The sequence below is a fragment of the Gigantopelta aegis genome, chromosome 15, assembly GCF_016097555.1.
Source record: "Gigantopelta aegis isolate Gae_Host chromosome 15, Gae_host_genome, whole genome shotgun sequence".
Lineage (NCBI taxonomy): Eukaryota > Metazoa > Mollusca > Gastropoda > Neomphalida > Peltospiridae > Gigantopelta > Gigantopelta aegis.
In genome coordinates, this window is record NC_054713.1 from 10,039,814 (window position 1) to 10,053,628 (window position 13,815).

Here is a 13,815-nt window from a genome sequence, read left to right on the forward strand (position 1 = left end):
GCAGGGTGTGCGGAGCAGTTGACCGCACCCCCTGTCTACTTGTCTCGTCGCTTGTGCTCTGTACATTTCTCATCTAAGTAGTATCCTGCCGAATGGTCATGCTAGGGATAAAATGCGTTTAAAGGGACATTCCTGAGTTTGCTGCATTGTAAGATGTTTCCGACTAATAAAATTATTTCTACGATTAAACTTACATATTATATATATTTTCTTGTTTAGAATATCGGTGTATGTATATTCAATGTGTTTCTGATCGTCTTAATATTTGTGAGAAGCCAAAACCGGATTTTGTCTTCAAATAATTTGTATATTGGGAACGGAAATGAAGTTTCAGCTAGTACAATACTGGGACGATCAGAAACACATTTAAATATACTAACACTGATATTTTATGAAGGAAAATGTATTCAATTCAAATTTGTTGTCCTTGAAACGTCTCTGGTAGTCCGTAACATCTTGACAATGACAACAAACTGTCCCTTTAACAGGTCCTATTTATTAACAAAGCATAAGCGTACGAGACAAAGGGGGTGGGGCAGAGGGGCGGGCAACTGCCCATTATGTCTGCAGCAAAACCTCAAATTTGGGCAAACATTATTATAGAGATATTTGGAGAAAATGCGCAAACCTGAGGCCTTTTCACTGTGTATTTTCATCATTCTACCCTCAAAATTAGTTGTAAACCATGTACACATGCGTAGTGATCACTTTGTAAACCTATTTAGCTGTTTGATAATAATGCTAACAATATGAATAAATGTTGTTATGCAGATTCGAGCATGTTTGTATAATTCGGGCAAAAGCATTCTCCCCACCCCTCTCCCCCCGCCCTCACCCCTACACAAAAATGGAGAAGGTACGCCTATGGAGAAAAAACACACGCTTTGTTTCCCGGGTACGTACATGTAGGAAGGGTGTAGAACTCTCAAGTAAACTTTAAATTCCAGGCATTTTCTCCCGTGTTCACATTGCCGGTTAAAATGAGTTTTATAATGTTTTGGTAAAACAAGACGCATCTATTCGCTTTTGTTGCGGTTATGTCGCATTTATATGTGGGTTTTTTTATAATGCATTATACATACGTGAGCGATGTTGTGGGTAATTCGCATTTGTAATACATTTTTCTGCTGAATGGGCGTATCTACATCCCTGCTCAAGGTAATGCTCCTAAATGGTATTTAAAGGGTAATCACGTGTCAATGCGCTCATGTTTTGAATAATTCGCATTTATTCGTCATTTTCTTGATAAATCGCATTCATCTTACACTTTCTCGGAGCATTTCCCATATTCCCGCCTTTATTCGTCGTGGGATTATAGACACATCTACTATGTCTTATTTTTCCTAGATGATATCGCGTTGAGTTTTAATACTCACCCGACGTTCCGCCATTAATTCAAAGCTCTATCGATCGTCGATAACTCTAACGGCGAACATCGAGAGTATTCGTTGATCTAACACCGCGAAGCTTAGACGTTCCATCGTCACGCACTCGGATAAGGTATTAACTTGGACGGATCGCTGGAACGACAATTTCAATCTTTGTCAAATTATCAACCGTAAGTTTTCATTTTCTTTTCTTCTGGGTTTTTTTTTTTTTTTTTTCGTTTCTGTTTTGTACGTTGTATTTTTGTTTTGTTCGTTAGTATTCTGCATCAGTTGTTAGGATTTCGTATTGTTGGTTGCAACCATTCGTTTTGTTTCTTTGACTATAGCTATGATATCTTTGTTACTGTTTAATGATCTGTGTGGAATTTACAAATTGGCATACATGTTCTGTATGGTCTAATGGAGATATCTAGCCAACAATAACAAGAGTGGTAGTTGCTGGTTTTTTAAAGAAGACAAACAAATTCGATATTGCGTGTCAAACATTTGGTAATTCTGGTGGGTAGTCGAAGAGGAAACCTTATTCATTCATTTAACTTTCTTTAAAACCCAATGGGCAAAGTGTATGTTTGTGCCGGGGTGTCGTTAGAAATCTCATTTAGTTATTCAGAGGAAACCTGCTACATGTTTTTTTCCATTAAAGGGACATTTCTGAGTTTGCTGCACTTTTTAAGATGTTATCGACTAACAAAGACTTTTTAACGATTGTAATTACATATCAGATATATTTTTCTGCATAAAATATTAGTGGCTGTATAGTAAACGTGTTTCTGATCGTTCTGTTATTTGTACTAGGTTAAATTTCATTTTATTTCTTAAAATCTATGTTTTTCGTACGAACGAAATTATCTGTAGACAAAATCCAGTTTAGGTTTCTTACAAATATTAAGACGACCAGAAGCACATTGGATATACAGATACTGATATTCTAAACAAGAAAATATATTTAATATATAAGTTTAATCGTAGAAAGATTTTATTAGTCGAAAACATCTTACAATGCAGCAAACTCAGGGAAGTCCCTTTTAACAGCAAACTATTTTTTATATGCACCTTTCACAAACATGTCAGAACATAACACGCCTTATATATGCCAGCAGTTGAGCACTGGCTGAGACTAGCAAACAATCCCCAAAACAACAACAAATAACTCAATGGGGTTCTATCTAGGAGGTTAGATCCTACAATCCAAGTACTCCATGTGAGCGCTGTACCGTCTAAGCTTTCATTCCACTTCATTTCGGTGCGAGATGTAGCCCAGTGGTATAGCGCTCGCTCGATGCGCGGTCGGTGTGGGATCGATCCACATCGGTGGGCCCATTGGGCTATTTCTCGTTCCAGCCAGTGCACCACGACTGGTATATCAAAGGCCGTGGTATGTGCTACCCTGTCTGTGGGATGGTGCATATAAAAGATCCCTTGCTGTTCATCGAAAACAGTAGCCCATGAAGTGGCGACAGCGGGTTTTCTCTCTCAATATTCTTGTGGTCGTTAATCATATGTCTGACGCCATATAACCGTAAATAAAATGTGTTCAGTGCGTCGTTAAATAAAACATATCCTTCCTTCCTTCCATTTCATTTCAACTTATTTTCGTTCTTATATCCAATTAATGTTAAAGAAAGCTGTCCTGGGCACACACACAGCTATCTGGGCTGTCTTTCCAGGACAGTGGGTTAGTGGTTAGTGAGATAGAAGAGGGTGTAGTGGTCTTACACCTACCCACTGAGTTGGTAAAACTCGCTCTGGATGGGAGCCGGTACCGAGCTGCGAACCCAACACCTACCAGTCTTATTTCCGATGGCTTAAGCACGACACCACCGAGGCCGGTCGACTAAGTTAAATCCAGCTCCTAAAATAGTAGAAGTATCAGAGTATGGTAATGTATGGTCTCCTGCGCATACATCCAAACAGAATGTTTAAATTAGAAAGTGGATATCTTTTTGTATTATAGGGATTATAAGTTCATGTATTATAGTTCATGCTTTTACCACAGTTTGACACCCAATAGCCGATATAGACTTCGTGATGGAGTGTCGTTAACCATATATTCTGTTATATTCTATTCTATTCTGTTCTGTTCGGTTATATTCTATTCTATTCTATTCTATTCTATTCTATTCTCCAAACGTATTAAGGGTTCATCGTTTATGCAACAATCACTGAAATTAATTTTTGAACGCATATTGGTTTGTTTTGGAGATTTCTTTTTAAATTATTTTTTAAAACTTATTTTCTTTTTCTTTTTTTTCTTTTTTCTTTTTTTCGTTTTGTTTGTTATTGGTTTCTTCTATTTTCCTTCTCTTTTTTGTGGGATGGGGTGTTTTAAACGGTTTGCATACATGCCAAAAAAACAAACAAAAAAAACAACAATCCCGCATTCAATTGTGTTTTGAAATATAACGATTTAACCTACATGAACGTGAATATACCATTTCAAGGGTCGGGATGTAGTCGGTTTGCGCGGTCGGTTTGGGATCGATCCCCGTCGGTGGACCCGATTGGCTATTTGTTTTCGCTTCAGCCAGTGCACCACGACTGGTATATCAAAGGTCGTGGTACGTGTTATCCTGTATGTGGGGCAGTGTATTCAAAAGATCTCTTCCTATGACTGCAGCGGGTAATGTAGCGGCTTTCCTCTCTAAGACTATGTCAGAATTACAAACTGGTTGACATGCAATAGCCGATGATTAATATATTGATCAATGCGCACTAGTAGTGTCGTTGAACAAAAACAAACTCTACACACTTGCCACATATGGACTAGGTTTCTCATGACCATGCCAATCCCCATTACTTATAGCATCACATATTATAAATCTGATATAAGCAGCGTAATATCTGATATTTAATCTACCTGCAAAGAATTGTCATGATACATGACGCTTATAAGAGATTTAAAGGGACATGCCCTAGTTTTAAAACACTAAGGCATATTTGTTTCACTATTATAGCCGGGTTTGTTTTTGGGTTTTTTGTGGGGGTTTTATAACTGAAATCATACTTTACTTAGATTTTACGGTTTAGATTATCAATGTTCGTACATTCGAAGTGTTTTTGCTCATACTGGTGTTTTTAATATCACAAAATGCATGTTTGATATTTTTAAAACCGTACGTGCGTTTGAGAATTAACAGTTATGAAGTCGAGTTTAAGTCGAGGGTATTTCACCATTTCAAAGTCACAGACTCATGTTTCACTCAATTGTAATTTTATCCAGATCTTGTACAGATTTGTAGATTAATTGAACTTTTCACAGTTTGAAACTAAGGTGTGTCCCTTTAAACAATAATTATTGGCAAATATACTTTGTCAAAAAAGAAACGCATATGTGATAGGGAAAAAAGAAAAGTGTTTGATTTTACAAAGTATCGGGGATTGTTTTACAATGTCGCTGAATGACCATGTTTGTTAATGTTCCTGAACATCTATGGGGCGAACTGGACAGACGTGTACGCCACCGTGACCCGGAGCCTCAGACGCTTCCTCAACTGTCACATGCACTGCATGAAAAATGGGCTAGGATTCCACGTGCCCGGATTCAGAGACTTATTCAGTCTATGCCAAGGAGATGTCTTGCAGTGAATGCTACTGCTGGTGGCCACACAATGTACTGATTTCAGCGCCCTCGTGCGACGCTGTTTGGTGACGAAAACGCCTCCACTGCCGTCAGTCCATTTCCAGAACATTTTCACATACTCATGTCAGATTTGACTGTGATAGGATCATACATAACGAAATGTATTAAAGAGATAATTCCATGAATATTTCGCCTATGCGTTTATTTTTTGACAGAGTATTATGTTTTCTTCAGAGAAACCTCAGATTGTACACTATACCACTCTCAACCTTTAAATGTACACCTGCTAACAAAGTGTACATTATATTAATCTAGACTACAATGCGGACATGCTTTTTTTAACCGTTTACAATCTTTCTGACCGAATCTCCTCGTTTGATTTGCACTGCCGACAGCCTTCTTTTTATTTATCTAATGCTGCGCTTAGCAGTGATCGTATTTACGCTCAGGTCCAGTCGCCAACCGATCACACATCGTGTTAAATATTGTGTATAAAGATGAATTCCATAATTACATCCTTAATGGTAGCCGTCATCTTCTTATTTAACACAGAAGTGGCTGTGTACACGGCGGCCGTGTATATTATATTGTCTGGAATTAAACAAAGAAGTTTGTTTTATTTAACGACGCCTCTAGACCACATTGATTTTTTTATCTTATCATCGGCCATTGGACGTCAAACATATGGTCATTCTGACATATTTCTTTAGAGGAAACCTGCTGCCGCCACATAGGTTACTCTTTCCCTAAGCAGCAAGGGGTCTTTTAATGCATAGTCTGGAATAATACAGCCTGGCTATCTGCACAGCAATAGTATTTTTTTCGAGAAAAGTCTAGTGTAAGACCATTCTCGTAAATATGGTACACAATAATATGTTGAGAAACGATAACATATTTTGCATAAATAAACAATGTCACAAATTACTACCAATGAATAGTTGCCACGGAAGTTGTTGAATTTGTGCTGTGCAACTTGTAACTGCATCACTTTTGCAGATTCTGCTGTAAATGATGTTTTTTTAGCCCATCAATATGGCCACCAAGATGCATTACGCGCAGTCGGTGTAATCCTTGTCTTTACGTTTGTCAGACTACAAGAGACTGGTCATAGTTTAGTGTTAGAGCGCGCACTAGAGATGCAATGGTTTCGGTATATGTCTGCCTGTATCTATTTTTTTCTTTCTCTCTCCTCACCGCTCACGCTTTCGGTTTATAATTCTCTCTCACTCTCACCCCCCCCCCCCAATCTCAATCTCTCTCTCTCTCTCTCTCTCTCTCTCTCTCTCTCTCTCTCTCTCTCTCTCTCTCTCTCTCTCTCTCTCTCTCTCTCTCTCCCTCATTTTCTAATTTTCTCACTACCTGTCTCTCGCTATATAACAGGATCACGCGGTACCTGTTTAGCAATACTGAAGACCACTGAAACAATTGATAAATGATCTCATTATAACCAAGTACTCTGTATTTGTTGCAGACACGTACCCGTAATCATACCCCGAATAACCAATCGCGTATGAGTAGGAAACGTATTATGGATAGGTTCTATGTCTAACAATTAAAAATAGTTAAACATTAAGCCACATCAGATTTGCTTAATGCTCTCAGTAGTTCGCTATTTACAGTTATAGCACGAATGATGCAGCTGTTTTATGTTGGGCTTGCTCCAGCGCGACTGTTTTATCGCATTCATTAAAAAAGGTTATTCACCTTTCGCGTAATGGCTGTCAGTTCAAATTAACACAGTATTTTGACCACCTAGACGAAATCCAATCGCACCATACCAATCAGAATCCGTTCATTTCTTCAGCGGATACTCATACTATGGGAAATAAAAATAATTATACCACGCTTAGTTTATTTTCTCCGTTGAAAGAAAATAAAAACATGTGCGACAACTCTGTATAACCGCACACTTTTTAAACATGGCTGTCAGTTCAAATTAACAGATTATTCTTACCAACTAGACGGAATCCCATCATACCATACTAATCAGAATTCATTCATTCTTTCAGCAGAATCTCATAATATAGGAAATAAAAATAATTGTACCTCGCTTAGTTTGTTTTCTCTGTTAAAAGAAAAAAGTGTGCGATAAATCTGTATAACCGCACATTTTGTAAACACCACCTGCCATTGAGCCAAACTTCCATATCGCGTCATGCAACGTCACTTAGGGACGTGGTACAGGTCTGTTAAACGTGTTCGTGGTATGAATGGTGATTGCACACTTTCGATAGTTTGACTGGCAGCTAGTAGGTTGTCGTGCTGTCGCACTAGAGGCTCTGCGCTGTCAATCAAACTTTTGTAAAGGCCACGATACACGATACGAGTGTATCGTGTGTCTTGTACGAGAACAGCCCGGAAACAGCCGCTTGAGACAAGACAAACATTACGATTTCTTCGGTTGCTATGCAATCGGTTATTCGTGTAGCTATTCTCGTACGAGACACTCGTATCGTGTCGCGTCGCCTTAATTGACAAAATAGCCACGCATATCACTCGTAAGTGTGTGTGGTAACTACTGCCTTATTGGTGTAACGTGCAATATTATTGAACGAATTGGTGCTTAGAAACCAATGACCTTTTCCGTATTAAATATGACGTCATCACGATTTAATAAACAGCTGTGTCACGCAGCTTAAATACTGCATTTGCGACTGTGTTTTCATTGTTAAATGTTGTAATAAAATGGTATTTTATTACAATTCATTATGTTATTTATGAACAAAACAAACATGGCTTTGGCTTTTGAAAGTTACTTATGAACGTGATAATAAAGGTTAACGCTAAATAGCAATACTCAGAACATTGTATAAAGTGGTTTACATGTACACGTTTCTTGGTAGCACTAAACCAAATAATTTCCGGCTGGGTCAAAGTTTGAGGTGCTCCGAACTTTTGATAGAGAAGTGAACACCACAAGTCCTGTGATTGGTTATAAATGCGAGTGTGTTGGTTTTAAAAAACATAATTTCATCTGGGCTAAAAATGCAAGCAATTTTATTTCATCTTGTACCACTGTATCAAGTAGCCTGGTGCATGGAACATGTATGGTGTACCTGTAAACAAAATGTGTGCGAAACTAGGGGTGTTGTAACAACATCTGGTTATACCGAAAACGACCCCAAAAAGATACAATTTTCTTCATTTAATACATCGAGGTAGGGTTGTGGTACTGATATTTATGGGTCATAGTTTGGTTGACATATTGCTAATAGTGTTTTTAAACACAAACGTAAACATGGTCGCCTATGGGGATTTATTTGGTATAGTCATACCTCTATTTACATGCACACCTGTGGATATAGAAACTTAAATGGTTTTAAAGGAACAAATGTAACTAAGGTGATGTTAGAATAAACAACTCTATACCAATTATTATCAAATTTATGTATTTCGTGACGAAGTGAAAATTAGTTCTCTTGGGACAAAATATTCCTTTCCTTTACAATATGTTCGGGTCCTCTGATATAAGGGATTAACATTTAGTGTTGTCATTTCGCTCCCTTTATAGAGCTTAGTTAACGATTCGTAAACAAAGAGATTAAAGGCAAACAACCTTTGTGATCAATAGTTCTTATTTGACATGTGAATTTCCATGTCTTGCCGGCGGGCATTCAACTGTGGTATTGTCATTATTAGAAATCAGGGAGTTATTACGAATTACGATTGTTTCAGCCATGATAAGGGTGTAGGAGGACGTGTAATTATTATTACTAATACTACCACTGTTATTATTATTATTATTATTATTATTATTATTATACACGTACGTACGTACGTACATATATACACATACATGCATACACGACAACAGAATGGTACATTCACAATACTATATGAGTGGCCATTAGATACTATTTATTTTTCGAATTGTTTTAAAACGTATCTAACGAACGAAAGCGGATTTGATACGTTTTTAAAACAACGAGTTATAAGATAAATTGTATTTAACGGTCACGAATGTAGTATTTATTTTTTACATATCCTGGGAGAGGGGACAAAAAAAACAACAACAACAACAAAACAAAACAACAACAACGAAAAACAACGTTTTAAAATATATTGAAACGCCTTTTTTTCAACTAAGGCCTATTTATGGCCCTAGCTAACATGTGCGTCACAGGCTAGTCAATTTCAGTTTAACTTGAACGCCACATTCAAATACTGGTTTTGTTTAACAACACCACTAGAACACATTGATTTATTAATCATCAGCTATTAGACGTAGCCCAGTGGTAAAGAGCTCGCTTGATGTGCGGTCGGTTTGGGATCGATATTCGTCAGTAGGCCCATTGGGTTATTTGTCGCTCCAGCCAGTGCACCGATACATCATAGGCCGTGGCATGTGCTGTCCTGTCTATGGGATGGTGCATATAAAAGATCCCTTGCTGCTAATCGAAAAGAGTAGCCCATGAGGTGGCGACAGCGGGGTTTCTCCCTCAATATCTGTGTTGCACTTAACCATATGTCTGACGCCATATAATGGTAAATAAAATGTGTTGAAAGCGTCGTTAAATAAACCATTTTCGTTCCTTTTTATTAATCCTAAAGAAATTGAAATAACTCTATTACATATGTATTATATACTGGTATATCACAGCAATGTGGTAAATAGACTATCAATCTTAGCCTGATATGTTCACAAACACATTAAAGAGACATTCCTGGGTTTGCTGCAATTTTTAAGATGTTATCGACTAACAGAGACTTTTTTAACGATTGTAATTAAATATCAACTATATTTGTCTGCATAGAATATTAGTGGCTATATATTAAACGTGTTTTTCATCGTTCTAATATTTGTACTAGATTAAATTTCTTTTTATTTCCTAAAATATTGCTTTTCGTACGTACGAAAGTATTTGAAGACAAAATTCAGTTTGGGCGTCTTACAAATATTAAGACGACCAGCAACACGTTGAATATACAGACACTGACATTCTAAACAAGAAAATATATTTAATATGTAAATGTCATCACAAAATGTTTTTATCAGTCGGAAACATCTTATAATGCAACGAACTCAGGAATGTTCCTTTAATCATTTTAATAGACACACACACACACACATAATAGGTTTCAGATTGAGTAATTTTAAATAAATGAAAACTAAATTAAGATAAACGTTTCTTTTATTGTTCGGCAAAGATGTGTAGAATGCCGTGGTGTTTGTTTTAATTATCTACGGCACCTTTTACCCTGTGGACTATATTCGAATTTTTTTTTACACACATGTTTTGTTTGTTTTATTATTTGTTTTTTTTTCACTTTTTTTACCGTACACATTTTTTTTTTTTAATTCCAGAGTTTGATCTTCAATTTATTTGCACGCACACAACGGCGAAGAATATGAAGGAATTAAATTAGGTTTTTATAAACCAGGTTTTTAAAAATTATTATACTGCACTGCACAGTGTGAGGTGTGAATATGAGAAGCTGTTATAAATATTTCAATTTGTTTATCGGGTAATTTTGCTCAGCGCTATGACAACGTGGCTAATAGCTTGTTTCCTCAGACCCATGGCACACGATGGTTCTAATAGCTTTTACGGGGTTTTATAGATGACATTTATGTGGGTGGAATGTAGTTCAGTGGTATAGCTATCGACTAAAGTGCAATGGGTTGAAAGATCGATCGCCAGCTGTGATATCTAAAATAAAGTGCATATATAATATTTATTTTGCTCTCTCTCTCTCTCTCTCTCTCTCTCTCTCTCTCTCTCTCTCTCTCTCTCTCTCTCTCTCTCTCTCTTCTCTCTCTCTGTACGTCTCTCTCTCTCTCTCTCTGTCTCTGTCTCACTCTCCTCCCCCCCTCTCTCACTCTCTCTCTCTGACCCCCCCACTTTCTCTCTCTCTTCTCTCTCTCTCTCTTCTCTCTCTCTCTCTCTCTCTCTGTGTCTCTCCCTCTGTCTCTGTCTCTCTCTGTCTGTCTGTCTCTTTCTCTCACTCTGTCTCTGTCTCTCTCCTCCCCATCTCTCTCTCTCCTCTCTCTCTCTCTCTCTCTCTCTCTCTCTCTCTCTCTCTCTCTCTATCTCAAATAATGTCTCCACGACAACAGCTGTAAATAGCAACTTGTCGCATGTGATTGAATGAATGAATGAATGAATGTTTAACGACACCCCAGCACGAAAAATACATCGGCTATTGGGTGTCAAACTATGGTAATGCAAATAAATAAAGTGATGATCAACATCAATATAAAAATTCAAGGTTTAAACAAAAACAGTGTAAAGAACTGTGCAAAAATACAAATACAAATATCACAGAATTTTACGGACACCGAATTTTACTCTAAACTTCAATTTGTGCTGTATTGGCCATTCTCAAAGAGAATGTTACACCCCTGCACCACGGTGAGGTTACAGCACGCGCAGGGGCGCATGTGATTGAAATTGCTGGGTACGTAGGCAGGTAATTTAAAGAAAGAGCTATTGGTAAACGGTCTAATTTCAATTAGCGTTAATTAGCGCATGTCCCTGTGGTTATATGACGCTGCTGCGTGAATGGGCGGGGGTGGGTACTATCAGTTGCATACGTAATGGGACAGATCCGGGCTCAGGTCACTGAGAGGCAAATGATGTTCCAGAAATAAGGAAGCTTTCTCGTATATTAAAGGTCAGAGGAGATTAATTAACGTTGTGTAAAATAATCGTGACCATTTGCATGTACAATAACTTTGTATTACTTTCCCCCCTCCCCCCCCCCCCCCCCAACCGCCACACACACACAATGTTGTTGTTGTCCTATTCTGTACAAATAAAGGTAAAACTATTACTTATCTGTACTGTATATTGAGTTTTAATGAGAGTTGCATCCTTTATCACACCCCTAAATAAAAGAGCTGGTAATATGTCAAACTCTAGGCACAGTGCTCCACGACTGGTACATCAAACGTTGTGGTATGTACTGCTTTACTGGAAAGTGCATTCCTCCCTTCCTTTTTTTTTTTTTTCCCCTTCTTCCCCCCTTTCCTTTTTCCTCTTCCCTTTCCTCCCTTCCCTTTTCCCCTCCTCTCTCTTCTTTCTTTTCCCCATCCTTTTTCCCCCCTCCCTTCCCCCCTTCTCCTTTTCCACTTTCTCCCTCCCCCTTCTCCCCTTCCCCCCCTTTCCTCCCCTTTTCCTTTTTCCTTCTTCCTTTTCCTCCCTTCCTCCTCCTTTTCCCCCCCTCTCTCTTTCTTCCCTCTTTACTTTCCCCTTTTTTCTTCCCCCCCCCTTTTTTTCCTTCCTTCCCTTTCCTTCCCCTAATTTTTCCCTTCCTCCTTTCCTCTTTCCCTCCCCCCCCTTTCCCCTTTCTTTTTCTCCCCCCTTTTTCTTCCTTTTTTTCCCCCCCTCCTCCCCTTCCCTTCCTCTCCCCTTCCCCTCCCCTTTTTTTCCTCTTCCCCTCCTTTTCTTCCTTTTCCTTCCCTCCTTTTTCCTTCCTTCCCCTCCCCCCCATTTTGTCTTATCTTTTCTTCCCTTCCTCTTCCCTCTTTTCCCCTCCTTCCTTTTTTTCCCCCCCTCCCCTTTTTTCCCTCTTCCTTCCTCCCTCTTTCCCCTTTTCCCTTTTTTTCTTCCTTCCCCCCTTTTTCTTTCCCCCTTTTTTTCTCCCTTTTCCCTTTCCCCCTTTTTTTCCTTTTTTTTTTCTTTCCCCCCTTCCCCTTTTTTTTTCTTTTCCCCCTTTCTTCCCCCCCCTCCCCCCTTTTTCTCCTCCCTTCTTCTCTTTTACCCTTTTTTCCCTTCTTTTTCCTTTTTTTCCTCCCCTTCCTTTCCCCTTTTTTTTTCCCTCCTTTTTCTCCCCCCCCCCCTTCTTTTCCCTCCCTTCTTCTTTTTCCTTCTTTTCCTTTTTCTTTTTTCTTCCTCCTCTTTTTTCCTTTCCCCTCCTCCTTTTTTTTTTTTTTTCCCTTCTCTTTTCCCTCTTCCCTCCCCCTTCTCTCCCTTTTTTCCTCCCCCCTTCTCCTCCCTTTTTCCCTTTCCTCCCTTTTCCTTTTTTCTCTTCCTTTTCCTTTTTTCCCCCTTTTCCTTTTTTCTTTTCTCCCTCCCTCTTTCACTTTTTCCCCCTTCTTTTTTCTTTCCCTTTCCCCCCTTTTCCCTTCTTCCTTTTTTTTCCTCCCTCCCTTTCCTCCCACCCCCTCCCCCCCCCCCCTTCCCCCTCCCTTCTCTTTTCTCCTTCCCTCTTCCTTTTCTTTCCTCCCCTTCCCCCTTCTCCTCCTCCCCTTTTTTTTCCCACCCCCTTTTTCCCCTTTCCCCTTTTTCCTTCCCCTCCCACACTCTCCTTCCCCCCCCTTTCTCCCCCTTTCTTTTTCTCCTTTTTTTCCTTCCCCCCCCCCCCCTTTTTCCCCCTTCCTTCTCCCTTTTCCTTCTTTTTCTTTCTTTTTCCCCTTTCCCCTCCCCACTCCCCCTATTCCCTCCCCCTTTTTTTTTTCTTTTTCCCTCCCTCCCTTCTTCCTCCCCCTCCCTTCCTTTTCCCCCTTTTCTCCCCCCCTTCCTCTCCCCCTTTTCTTCTTTCCTTTTTCCCCCCCCCCTTCCTTTCCCCCCCTTCCCCTCTTCTTCTTCCTTCCCTTCCCTTCCCCTCTTTTTTCCCCCCTCTTTCTCCTATCCTTCCCCTCCCCTCCTTCCCCCCCCCCCCCCCCTTCCCTTTCCCTTCCCCCCCCCTCCCCTCTTTCTCCCCCCTTCCCCCCTTCCCCTTTTTTCTCCCCCCTCCTTTCTCCCTTTCCTCCTTTTTCCCCTCTTTTTCCCCCTTCTTTTCCCCTCCTCTTCCCTTTCTTTTCCCCTCTCCCCCTTTTTATCCCTTTTTCTTCTTTTTTCTCCCCCTTCTTTTCTCCTCCTTCCTTTTTCCCTTTCCTTCCTCCCCCCCTCCTCCCCCCCCCTT

General features: G+C 39.5%; 1 protein-coding gene across 1 annotated transcript in view; it reads left to right on the forward strand.

The window, feature by feature from the left end:
- The first annotated feature begins 1,456 nt into the window (after positions 1-1,456).
- Positions 1,457-13,815, forward strand: part of LOC121390679 — a 49,685-nt gene continuing 37,326 nt past the window's right edge. Inside the window, exon 1 of the mRNA XM_041522554.1 lies at positions 1,457-1,558. The gene's annotated coding sequence lies outside the window, so the exon portion shown is untranslated. The remainder of the gene's footprint in view (positions 1,559-13,815) is intronic.